This window comes from Notolepis coatsorum (assembly GCF_963971535.1).
Source record: "Notolepis coatsorum genome assembly, chromosome: 11".
NCBI classification, from domain to species: domain Eukaryota; kingdom Metazoa; phylum Chordata; class Actinopteri; order Aulopiformes; family Paralepididae; genus Notolepis; species Notolepis coatsorum.
Window position 1 is genome coordinate 61,174,289 of NC_140175.1, and position 13,501 is coordinate 61,187,789.

A 13,501-nucleotide genomic window follows, 5' to 3' on the forward strand; every position below is an offset into this window, starting at 1 on the left:
GTGAGTACACAAGTTCAACTCATGTTCAGCCCATATGTTACTCATTAGCACTAAAAGTGATTTTTCTTTATTGTGTACGAAACTTCAGAATGTTATCTTTCAAAAGAGACCAGGCTTATATGCATGTGCTATAAGCATAAAGCTTTGCAAAAAAAGTATGCAGTCCTCAAGTTCAAGTAAAAAAAATTCCACTTTTCTGGGCGCATGTTATGTGGTTGGGATATTGCAACCACTGCAGAAACATGTGAGTACACAAGTTCACGTTCAACTCAAGTTCAGACCTATATGCTCTATTTCATTAGCACTAAAAGTGATTTTCCTTTTTTGCATTAGTAACTTCAGAATGTTATCTTTCAAAAGAGACCAGGCTTATTATGCATGTGCTATAACTATAAGCATAATGTATAAAGATAAGCTTTGCAAAAAAAGTATGCAGTCCTCAAGTTCAAGTATAACAAAAAAATTGCCGCTTTTCTGGGTGCATGTTTCCAAGCATATGTTAAAACAATAAAGGCATCTTTGAGTAAACTTTGAGTAGAGATTCAAGATTCAAGAGGTTTATTCATCACATACAGTACAGTACACAAGACATAGTGAAATGAAGGGGGGCCATGCCCCGCTTTGATTGTGCAAAGTATCATTAAGTATCTCGAGGCTGGGGCCAGCATGTCCTCTTTTTTGGAAATCAAAATATGGTCACCGTAGATAATTGAGTGGTGACATTTTCCCAAAAAGTCTCAACAGGAGGGCATTCCCAATACATATGCATATATGTACCAATAGCATCGTTTGAACACAAGGAGCATCGAGAATCAGGTCTGAGACCCATTAGGTACAATCGTCTAGGGGTCAGGTAAATCCTATGAACAAAGTTAAGATTAATCTGTTGGTGATCTGGGTTGCGTGATGATAGCCGAACATTTTCCCAGACTGCATCCCAAACCGAGTCTAGGGGAAGGACCTTATATGACCTCCTATTCTATATTCTATAATAATATTTCAAATTGCATTGGTCCGGATGGGAGATTTCAGTACTGTATCTACAGAACCTTCTGTTTAATCATCTTCCCTTTATTAATTTCCTTAGATTATTTGTACACATGATCTCAAGAAGGTACTGAACAAGATCAGTGGCAGTTTTTAATGTTTGGTCATTATTAGCATGGTGTTATGTCAAAGATGCAAAGAAAAATCATAATTCATATTCTCCTTTGTTTCATCACAATTTAAGCAAGCCTAGTAATAGACACAATATTTCGGACACTGTGACTACATTCCCTGAGGTCCGTAGATGTCCCTAGATACCAAGAATATGCAAATGGGCCTTGTAGAACTGGAGCAATATTCCACTTACCTAGGTAGCCTATATATTTTAGGCGGATTTTCAGAAAATATTCCACGGGTGGAAGAGGTTAAGAAGGGTAATACTTCTGTGTTGGTCTGCATCATTGCTGGAACAAGTACACAGTCCCTTTTACTTTACTATAAGTAGAAATACCCAGATAAAATAGTAGAGAAGTATTTGACAATGAAGGGTCTTACAGGGTTTGAAGTTGATAATGTCAATTTAATTTGGGCCTTACAGGGTTAATGTATTTATCGTGTGGATGTTTGCCCTGCAAACATTTCTCAGTTTAAGGTAAAACTGCTTCCTCGTTTTGGAGACTAATGTCTTCCTTTTTCTTTCCCTGTTTCAAAGTGTTTGTTTTGTCGTATTATGCTCCTGTATTCACAATAAAGAAACTGCTTAATTGTGAAAGAGCAACTATCGCATTCCGCCTCCTCTGTTATACTCTGTGCTTGGGTCCAACACACCTACCCCATCGTAACACAACGCTCATCAAACGCTCTGTGTCCTCTATAAAATGGCCGCAAAAAACTACAATTCCCGACATAATTTTTTTCCAAAATGGTCGACTTTCGTGAACTAAACAAGACCAAAACGAAAATGAAAATTTATCAAATAACACTTTAACCTATTGGTAAACTAACTGTAACTGAGGGGTACAATTCCCTGACTGTATTACTAGATATGATACTTACTACCACTACCTTTGTACTTAATATTCGGCCACCCAGTACACGGCATAAATATATTATCATGAACACTCTCACGTAGATGAAACGGATCCAACACAAATGTACGAATTAGAAACAGGTCTTTATTTCTACACAGCGATGGTGTGTAGAATAAGCACTTAATCACTTAATTACATTTATGAATTGAAATAGTATGCACTTTTATGGCAAGGAGTATTCGTCGGTATATCAATAGAGAATGTCCAATCTCTGAAGGCGCAGGTGGTAAATATACGACCTGGAATAGTTAAGGAATAACAGCAATGATACTTTAATGATTATACTAGATACACTAGAGGGGGTTAATCCGGTCGCTTGTAAGCCGACAGGAGTAGGAGGGGGGGGGGGGGTAGAATCCGGCTGCCTCGTCCGGCCAAGGGTATCCCAGGTGAACCCACTGTAGTGCCGTTCAATGCGCCGGCGATCCTTGGACCACAGATGAAAGCAGGTGGACTCTTTGTGGGCCGGCTCTCTCCGGTCCACGGGGGAGAGACGTGAAGCGACCTCGTCTTGCAGAGCGTCTCCTCACCTTGCGTCCTCTCCAGGGGGGGGGGGGTTCCAACACACGGCAGTGTCGGGGGTCTTTATCCATGGAATAATCAAAGTATCCAAAGCATAATCCGTGCCTGGGAAGGCGGGCTGTCGTCGGTAGAATAATCCGGTATACAGGTCCACTCGCTCGTCGGCTCTGGGGCTCCTCGGGTGCAGCTTCACATAGGGTCAACCACCCTGGGTAAGCAGCCAGTTCTCTGCCCGAAACGATGGGGTACTGACTACGGTAGTATTCTCACCGCACGAAGCACTATATATTAACAGACTATTATTAGCTTAATAGACTACGTCCAACTCGACGATATAGTGCCAAATATGACTATTCAAATATTAATATACACAATGTCTCAATACCGATGGTAGGCGAACTTGGCCTTACTCCCACACGTGGCGTCGCAGGGAGGCTTTACGTCTGTGACTCTATTGGAGGGTAAGAAACTGGACTGAAAAGAAAGTCCTAATTTAGTAGCGCAGTATATATACGCACTATGAACAAATAGTCCCATTAGTGGTGCGGTAGCCAAATTCCTACGCGGAACTAGGACTTGTTCGTACATGTCGAGCGGTACGTTTGAACTGGGTCTGAGGGGTATGGCAGCCTGGCACCAAGGTCTCGACCAATAGTAGAATGGAGACTATTATGGGATGTTCAGTAGGCTAGAATGGATATTCAATGCATATTGTACAAGGAATATACAAGGGATATCAGGGAATATTAGAGAATATACAAATACAATTAAATATATATATATAAATAAATATATATATTCGGTTTAATCTGGCCCTTCACAACAGCCACCCCCTGAATAGGTCCCAGACCTAATCAGTTAAACAGAGACAGATTAATCGCGTTGTCTATTTACACATAAGGGTTTGCTGTAGGGGTCAGTCAACTTCACAAAGTCATAGGGTTGTAGGGTCATGGTCATCATCGATTGTGTCTGGGAGTCGAGGCAGTTCTATGAGCCTCGCCACGGGACGGGTGTAAGTGCGACCCTGGACGAGCACTTCAGCTGCTCGGACCTTGCCGTCGGCACCGGTGATCACTTTGCTTACGCGGCCGGCCGGCCACATAGCTCTGGGCAGTGATTGATCAATAATCATGACGACTGTTCCTTCTGTCAAATTGTCTCTCTCCTTTACCCACTTCTGGCGGGTCTGTAGAGACGGTAGGTAGTGCAGTAGGAAACTGTTCCAAAACTTGTCGGCTAATACTTGGCTGTACCTCCACATTCGTCGGCCGTTCGCTTCTTCAGGCCGGTACATTGTCTGTGGTAATGCAGGATCTAGCCGCCCCATCAGGAGTGTGTTGGGGGTAACTGGGTCGATATCCGCCACATCACTGGAGACATATCCGAGGGGCTTCGAGTTAAGTACTCCCTCAATCTCCGTGAGGACTGTCATTAGGACTTCTTCCGCCACAGTCTGGGCCCCAAGTACTGCGTACAGGGCTGTCTTTATGGAGCGCACTTCTCGTTCCCAAGTGCCACCGAAGTGGGGTGCGTTTGGGGGGTTGAATTGGAAATCAACCTGTGCTGGAGCGAGGTGGGTCTTAAGTTCTGGGCCCATAGCTTGGAAGCTCTCTCTCAGCTCTCTTTCGCCGCCTTTGAAGTTTGTCCCATGATCGGACAATAGGGTAGACGGTCTTCCTTTCCGTGATGTGAATCTACGGAAGGCCATAAGGAATGAGTCTGTGCTCATGGTCGGGAGAAGCTCGATGTGTATCGCTCTGGTGGTCATGCATTTGAATACAATACCCCACCGCTTCTCGGTTCCTCTTCCTTTCTTTATGTGCAGCGGGCCAAAGCAGTCCATACCCGTTGAGTGGAATGGCTTGTCACCGATTCGGAGGCGACATGGAGGAAGGTCAGCCATCCTTGGTATGCTGGGCTGCGCGCGCCACTTGCGGCAGTCTAGACATGTTCGCTGGAAGCGTCGTACCGCCTCTCTTCCTTGTAGGATCCAGTAACGACGTCTGATTTCCGCGAAGACTCTTTCTGCTCCTGCGTGATGTACATCCTCATCGTATTTCTTTATAATCAGCTCTGTGACCTTGTGTCGGCTGTTCAATACGATCGGGTATTTAATGTCATCCGGTAGATTGGGGGCTCTGCGTAGGCGACCACCCACTCTGATGAGGGTGTGAGCGTCGCTCTCGGGGGCCAGGTGAATTAATCTGCTGTCGGATGGGACGGGCTTTCCTCCCTGTAGACAGGCCAATTCATCGGGGAACGAGTCTCTCTGGGCTCGCTGCAGTAGAAGCAATTCTGCTTCCTCGTAGTTAGCTGCTGACATATCAGCGGGGGACTTGCACTCCGGGTGGTACCGCAGGAATGTTCTTTGTTGTGCACTCTCTATGGACGTGCAATCGTCTATGTTAGGGTCGGTGGAGGCTACGGTGCTCAATCCACAGAACACAGACTTCTTAATTTCCACCTCCTCTGGACTTGCTTCCCTCGGGATAGGCATGGGCCACTGTCCTTCCGGGAGTCTTAGGAATGCGGGGCCGTCACTGTAGACATTGCGACGGGTGAGGTCATCCAGGGGGATCCCCCGGGTGATGACGTCAGCTGGGTTCTGTTTTGTATCAACGTAGCGCCACTCTGTTTCTCCGGTTAACTCTTCGGTTAAGTCTTGAATCTTGGTGACTCTGACTCCCACGAAGACTTTGTACTTGCATGAGTCCGATTTGATCCAGGCGAGTACCGTCGTGGAATCTGACCACAGGATTGTTCTAGACACCGGTATGGTGAGCTCACGTTGGATGAGCGTGGCTAGGTGCGCTCCGGCTAGGGCTGCGCAGAGCTCTAGACGTGGGATAGATTGTTGCTTGCGTGGGGCTATTCTCGAGCGGGCGAGGACAAATGCTGTGTAGATCTCTCCCCCCTGGTCTTGGGCCCGCAAGTAGGCTACTGATCCGTATGCGACCTCTGAGGCGTCACTGAAGACGTGTAAGTCCATTTTACATGTCTCTGGCCTCACCGTGGGTGGGAAGTAGCTTCGGCGCATATTAACGCCTGGGAGTGAGTGGAGCTCCATCTCCCACTCTCTCCAGGTGGATGCAAGATGTGCGGGAATGGGGTCGTCCCAGCCCTGGTCCTTGTCCCACAATGCTCGTACAATCATTTTTGCCCTGGTGGTGTACGGTAGAATACATCCTAGCGGGTCATATTGTCGGGCGAGTGTTGTGTACACACTCCGTCTGGTGGTCGGCGCCGCCGCCGGCCTTCCCTGCTCCGTAGTCAGGGGCTTGTGTCTGTAATGAAGCGAATCTGTTTTGAATCGCCACACCAATCCCAGGGTCATCTCCTGGGCTTCTCCCGGGATTGTAGCCATCCAGGTCTCGCTGCTGGCTGCCTTGTCCTCGGAGGAGAGGCTGCGCAGTACTTGCGGATCGCTGCTGGCCCACTGCCTGAGATCAAAGCCGCCTTTGATCAATGAGGCGCGGAGTTTAATCAGGAGAGCCTCGGCTTCTTCCTGGGTTGAAAGGCTTTGTAGACAGTTGTCTACGTAGAAGCTGTTCTTTACGCTGTGTCGGACCTCTTCGTCCGCTGCTGGGTCCTCTGCTACATGTTTCTGTAGTGCAAATGTCGCACAGCAGGGGCTGCACGTCGTTCCGAAGGGGAGGACTTCCCATTGGTAGATGGCTGGGTGCTCATCTCCTGGCTTCTCTCTCCATAGGAACCGTAACAGGGGCTTGTCCGCCTCTACTAATCTCACCTGCAGGAACATTCCTTTAATGTCCCCGCTGATGGCCACCTTTTCCTGGCGGAAGCGGAGTAGAACGCCGAGTAGGGAGGGGCAGAGTGTGGGACCGGGCAGTAACTCTTTATTCAGATTTTGGGATCCGATCTGATAGCTGCAGTTAAATACTATGCGGTCTTTACCGTTGTGATGGACCTTGTGGTGGGGCACGTACCACGATTCAGTGGTCTGGTCAGCCTCTTTAATGTCCATCTTTGTGACGTGTCCCGCTGTGATGAGCTTCTCAATCTCAGCGCGGTATACACTCTCTTGGGCGGGGTTCTTGGCTAAGCGCCGCTCCGTGTTCAGCAGGTACCGTTCTGTGGCGTCTGTCTTGGCGTGGAAAGTAGGCATTCCTTCTCGCCGCAGGAGTGGCGTGGCGTATCTCAACACGCCGTTGACCGGGACTCTCTTGGTCCCTGTCTCGAGGAGGTGAATTGCGTAAATGTCATCTTTAGAGCGAATGTCTTTCTTTCCGTTCTTAAAGGGCATCTGTTCCAAGGTCCATAGCCGCTCTACGTGTTGCAGGAGTGCGGTTTCTCCCTCTGTGACTCGGGAGTGGAGACATCTAGTGGCTGTACTTCGGTTGAGAGATTTGGCGAGCGGGCCTTGGAGAGTCCATCCCAAACGGGTCTCGACTGCTGCAGGGCAGCCTCGGGGTCCGGTATGAACCCGGTCTATCGGGACAATGAGGTCTGCATGGTCGGAGCCTATCAACAGGGTCGGCATAGCATTGTCTATGAGCGGGATCGGTAACTTGCGCAGATGTGCATATTTCTCCATCAGCTTGGCGACGGGGTATGTGTACCGCGACAGTCCTATTTCTTGGCTGGTGAAAGCGTCTGCAATCTGGTACCGTCGCTCAGGCTGGCCGCTTGCTGCGATAGAGAATGAGACATTCTCGCCCTTTATCGTCTTCAAATCTCGTCTTATTGTCCGAATTGTCATTTGGGTTTCGCTTCCCCGCAGCCCTAGCTGGGCCGCAGCGGAGGCGAGCAGCAGGGTCTTCTCTGACCCGTCATCGAGGACGGCGTAAGTGTCCAGGACTTTATTCTGGTAGCTTAGTGTCACACGCACTACTTTTAGGAGTACTTGGGCTCCACTGCTGCTGGCGGGATCGATGTACATGACGCTCGCTTTGCGGCTGGATGGTGCAGGTGAAGGGCGCCGTCTGTTACTGTCGTGAAGTATGTCCAGATGGGCTCCATCGCACTTGGTGCACCTTTTCTTTAAGCGGCATTCGGCTGCCATGTGTGAGCGCGCACAGCGAAAACAGCGCTTGTTGGACTTTATCCATTGACCTGCTTCCTCCGCGTTCAGCTTGGGGAAGGAGTCACATTGCGCTAGCCAGTGTTCTTTCTCACAGTAGGGGCACACTATCTTCCACTTCTCCGTTCTGGAGGGGGTACTGTGGCTCCTGCTGCTCGGTACTGACTCCGATTGGTGCATCACAGTCACCGATCTTTTTCCATCATTTAGTCGTCTGGTTCCTTCTCTGGAGCCAGGGGTGCTCCGTCCGAATGTATCTAGCCGTAGGCTGCTGACTTCTCTCGCCAGGAAGTCTGCTAGATCGAGGAGGTTCGGTTCGGGGCCATTCGGGTCTCTGTGGTCCCTCTGCCGCCTAAAGCGCTCCTGACGAGCGGGCGGCAGCTTCTCCAGGATCCTTTCCACATTTGAGTTGGCGTAAAGTTCATGCCTCCCCTTCTCTCTTTGCGCTCCCAACATCCCTACCAGGGACTGCACTCTGATGGACAGGTCGTCCAGTGCTCGATTGTCTATTGCTGGGGGTAAGCGGTCGATGTGTCGGATCTCCTGGATCACGTAATCCCATATGCGCCCATACCTCTGGTCCAATGCTACCAGCGCTGCTGTGTATGGGGTGGTGGAAGTCGCGTAGGCGAGCGCTATATTATGTGCGCGGGGCACCTTTAAGTGCTTCAGTAGGATGGCGTATTTGTGGCGTTCATCCAATACATCCACCAACATGGTCTCCAGACACATGCGGAGTTCTGTATACTGGGCCCGGTTCTCTTGGGTGAAGTCGGGTACCATAGGCGTGCCAATGTATGACGCTGACTGTGGATACATCGGCGAGCGTTGGGGGAGAGGCCTCCTAGGCGAGTCTCCTCCCGCTCCTTGGTATGGGCTGGTACCGGCAGTGTACCATGGCCTGCTTGTCCAGGTGCTGTTCCTCGGTGCGGGTCGTGCGTCGTGCTCACCCGTGTATAGAGTCGGGGGTCTGTAGCGCAGCTCCGCGGGAGTATAGCCTGGGCTGTACCGGGCCTCCTGGTCCGGTAGAGTACTGTGCTGTCTTCGGGCGTGGTTCTCCTCCTCTTCCTCTTCGTCTTCAGTTAGGTCATCCAGTGCTTGTAGTCTCTGGTTTAGCCTCTCCACAGGATATGCTGCTCCTTCCCGGTTGCTAGGTCTCGCTTGGACCGGTGGGGGGAGGTGGTCTGTGGGGGGTATAGACCTCGTCTGTTGGTCAAGTTCAGGGTTGTTTACTCGGCTAGGGGATGCCGCCCTGGAGGTGTGTCTAGACGAGTTCCTGGAGCCTCTGGTGGAGGGAGAGGGTGTTGTCCATCTGATCAGCTGTTCTATTAGTTGCGACTGCTGTCTGTCGCGCGCTGCGTCTCGTTGAGCACCGGCTCGTTCTCGGGCCACATTCTCTTCCATCTGAATGCGTCTTATTTCTAGACGTATCTGCTCGTGTTCGCTTCGCTGCTGGATCTGCAGTCGGTCGCGTTCAGCAGCGGCGTTCAGGCTGATGAGGAAGGCCTGCTGTAGGGTCCTCTCTGCCTCGCTGGGAGAAGGCGGTTGTATAGGGGAGCCTCCCCTCGGGGTACTCCTTGCGGAGCCTTGGAGCTCTATCTCCACGGTGCTCTCCCCGTCTTCTTCCGTGCCGAGTTCTCTCTCGGTAGCGTTGTATTCCTCCCGGGACTCATCGGGGACTACTTCTTCAGTACTGGCGGGGTGTGAAGTCATGTCTGGTTCCCACTGGTCCCCACCGTGAACTTGGTCAGTTACATTAGAGCCCGTAGGGGCCTCTATGGTCGGGGTAGTCTGGGCGTTGGGGTTAGACATACTTTTACTTTCTAGTTTTACCGCGTTTACTGTTAGTAGAAGACTAGGTTGTTGACTGACAGCGTAAGCCTCTAAGTACTGAGGGAGCCGTCGTTCGCGCTGCGGGCGTTGGTTAGGAGGATCGTTTCGTGGAGTGTTCATCATAGGCCATTTCAATATTAATAACACTATATTAATATTACACTAATTACCCTCCGGCTCGAAGGACCAATTGTAACTGAGGGGTACAATTCCCTGACTGTATTACTAGATATGATACTTACTACCACTACCTTTGTACTTAATATTCGGCCACCCAGTACACGGCATAAATATATTATCATGAACACTCTCACGTAGATGAAACGGATCCAACACAAATGTACGAATTAGAAACAGGTCTTTATTTCTACACAGCGATGGTGTGTAGAATAAGCACTTAATCACTTAATTACATTTATGAATTGAAATAGTATGCACTTTTATGGCAAGGAGTATTCGTCGGTATATCAATAGAGAATGTCCAATCTCTGAAGGCGCAGGTGGTAAATATACGACCTGGAATAGTTAAGGAATAACAGCAATGATACTTTAATGATTATACTAGATACACTAGAGGGGGTTAATCCGGTCGCTTGTAAGCCGACAGGAGTAGGAGGGGGGGGGGGGGGTAGAATCCGGCTGCCTCGTCCGGCCAAGGGTATCCCAGGTGAACCCACTGTAGTGCCGTTCAATGCGCCGGCGATCCTTGGACCACAGATGAAAGCAGGTGGACTCTTTGTGGGCCGGCTCTCTCCGGTCCACGGGGGAGAGACGTGAAGCGACCTCGTCTTGCAGAGCGTCTCCTCACCTTGCGTCCTCTCCAGGGGGGGGGGGGTTCCAACACACGGCAGTGTCGGGGGTCTTTATCCATGGAATAATCAAAGTATCCAAAGCATAATCCGTGCCTGGGAAGGCGGGCTGTCGTCGGTAGAATAATCCGGTATACAGGTCCACTCGCTCGTCGGCTCTGGGGCTCCTCGGGTGCAGCTTCACATAGGGTCAACCACCCTGGGTAAGCAGCCAGTTCTCTGCCCGAAACGATGGGGTACTGACTACGGTAGTATTCTCACCGCACGAAGCACTATATATTAACAGACTATTATTAGCTTAATAGACTACGTCCAACTCGACGATATAGTGCCAAATATGACTATTCAAATATTAATATACACGATGTCTCAATACCAATGGTAGGCGAACTTGGCCTTACTCCCACACGTGGCGTCGCGGGGAGGCTTTACGTCTGTGACTCTATTGGAGGGTAAGAAACTGGACTGAAAAGAAAGTCCTACTTTAGTAGCGCAGTATATATACGCACTATGAACAAATAGTCCCATTAGTGGTGCGGTAGCCAAATTCCTACGCGGAACTAGGACTTGTTTGTACATGTCGAGCGGTACGTTTGAACTGGGTCTGAGGGGTATGGCAGCCTGGCACCAAGGTCTCGACCAATAGTAGAATGGAGACTATTATGGGATGTTCAGTAGGCTAGAATGGATATTCAATGCATATTGTACAAGGAATATACAAGGGATATCAGGGAATATTAGAGAATATACAAATACAATTAAATATATATATATAAATAAATATATATATTCGGTTTAATCTGGCCCTTCACAACACTAACGTATTGATGAGAATATACATTATAACTGTTGTTGTGACATGGTTATGATGTTTATACTTGATTACGTTTGACAAAAAAAATTATACTTTTGTCAAACAGTCTGGAGAGATTGATTTATGATCGGGTTTAAGAGATTAAGGATCTTCTGACTCACTTTGAACTTCCTTAGGTGCCTAAGGAAGTAGAGTCGTTGCCGTGCCTTCTTCACTACACTGTCAATGTGTGTGGTCCGTGTGTGGTGTGTGGTACTTAAAACTGTTCACTCTCTTGACCAGTGCCCCGTCGATGCTGAGGGGGCTGTAGTCCCTGGCCCCCGACCTCCTAAAGTCCACAATCATCTCTTTTGTTTTGCTGATGTTCAGGGAGCGGCTGTTCTCCCGACACCACCGCGCCAGGTCCTCTACCTCTTCCAGGTAGGCCCTCTCGTCGTTTGCAGAGATCGGGCCCACCATGACTGTGTCGTCAGCAAACTTGATAATTGTGTTGTTGTTCACAGTCATGTGTGTACAGCGAGTAGAGGAGGGGGCTCAGAACACAGCCCTGGGGGGCCCCTATGTTGAGAGTGATGGATGAGGAGGTGCAGTTGCCTGCTCTCACCACCTGTGGTCTTCCTGTCAGGAAGTCCAAGACCCACTGGCAGAGGTCATAGTTCAAGCCCAGGTCCTTGAGCTTGGCTACGAGTTTGGAGGGCACTATGGTATTGAATGCTGAGCTGTAGTTGTGCTGGTCTTTGAATTTGGTAGTGCAGTTGAGTACTTGACCATTTTAATCTGGCAGTAGTTTGAGGTTTGAATGATGTGAAAATGCCAAAGAACCGTCATGTTGCAGCATGTTGTGCCCTTAACCTCATGAGGAAGCCCTTAACCTCATAAGGAAGTTTAAGACAGAGCAAGAGTTCTTCAAGGACTATAGACGGGTTTCTCGTGCATATCAAATGAGACAAAAAGGAACATAATTCCAGTCAGAACAATGGGGCAGACTACAATAGTGTCATGGTTTCTCCATAGAGCCCTGTTGTATTTTTTTAGTGCCACAGCTCTATTCATGTGACTCAGTCAGTATTACTGATTGGCTGGAACACAATGTGCTTACAAAGAAGATACCTGTCTATAAAGATGTAATGAATGAGGTTATACAGAAGGGTCATGTTCCAGACACCCAGTTATACAGAAGGGTCATGCTCCAGACACACACCCAGTTATACAGAAGGGTCAGGTTCCAGACACCCAGTTATATGGAAGGGTCAGGTTCCAGACACCCAGTTATACAGAAGGGTCATGTTCCAGACAGCCAGTTATACAGAAGGGTCAGGTTCCAGACACCCAGTTATATGGAAGGGTCAGGTTCCAGACAGCCAGTTATACAGAAGGGTCAGGTTCCAGACTCCCAGTTATACGGAAGGGTCATGTTCCAGACACCCAGTTATATGGAAGGGTCAGGTTCCAGACAGCCAGTTATACAGAAGGGTCAGGTTCCAGACTCCCAGTTATACGGAAGGGTCATGTTCCAGACACCCAGTTATACAGAAGGGTCATGTTACAGACACCCAGTTATACAGAAGGGTCAGGTTCCAGACACCCAGTTATACAGAAGGGTCATGTTCCAGACACCCAGTTATACAGAAGGGTCAGGTTCCAGACACCCAGTTATACAGAAGGGTCAGGTCCCAGACACCCAGTTATACAGAAGGGTCATGTTCCAGACACCCAGTTATACAGAAGGGTCAGGTTCCAGACAGACACCCAGTTATAAGGAATGATTGAGTTCCAGACAGCCAGTTATACTGAAGGGTCACTCAGTTTCCAAACAGCCAATTATACTAAAGGGTCGTGTTCCAGACACCCAGTTATATGGAAGGGTCAGGTTCCAGACAGCCAGTTATACTGAAGGGTTATATTCCAGACACCCAGTTATATGGAAGGGTCATGTTCCAGACACCCAGTTATATATCGTATAGCTTACGCTCTGCGCTCAAGTGGAACACATCCCATAGCCAGTCTAATACTGAATACATTTCTTCACATGTACACACCCATCCGCCTGGCCACACCCCCATCCCCTCCTCTACATAAGCAGGGATGTGGCCATACTAACAGCTCCTTCCCTATTTTCACCACCGACAAGTGTCTGTATACACCACTTGAGTTTAGTGCCGAGATAGTTGTTAAAAAGGCGCTACGTGGACATTGTATCTTTTTTTTCTCTCTCTCGCCAATTTTCGAGAAAAGCTAAGTCATAATGTCTGCACCTTCGGGGGGTTCGAACGCTCACAACGTCACCCTTCACCAGCGTTTCTCCATTGCCACGTCCGCCGTGCGTCGTGGGGCTGCTCTGACTCCACGGTCGTGGCAGTCAGATACGCCCGAGCGGCGCCCGGTGGTGAGTCTGCCTCTC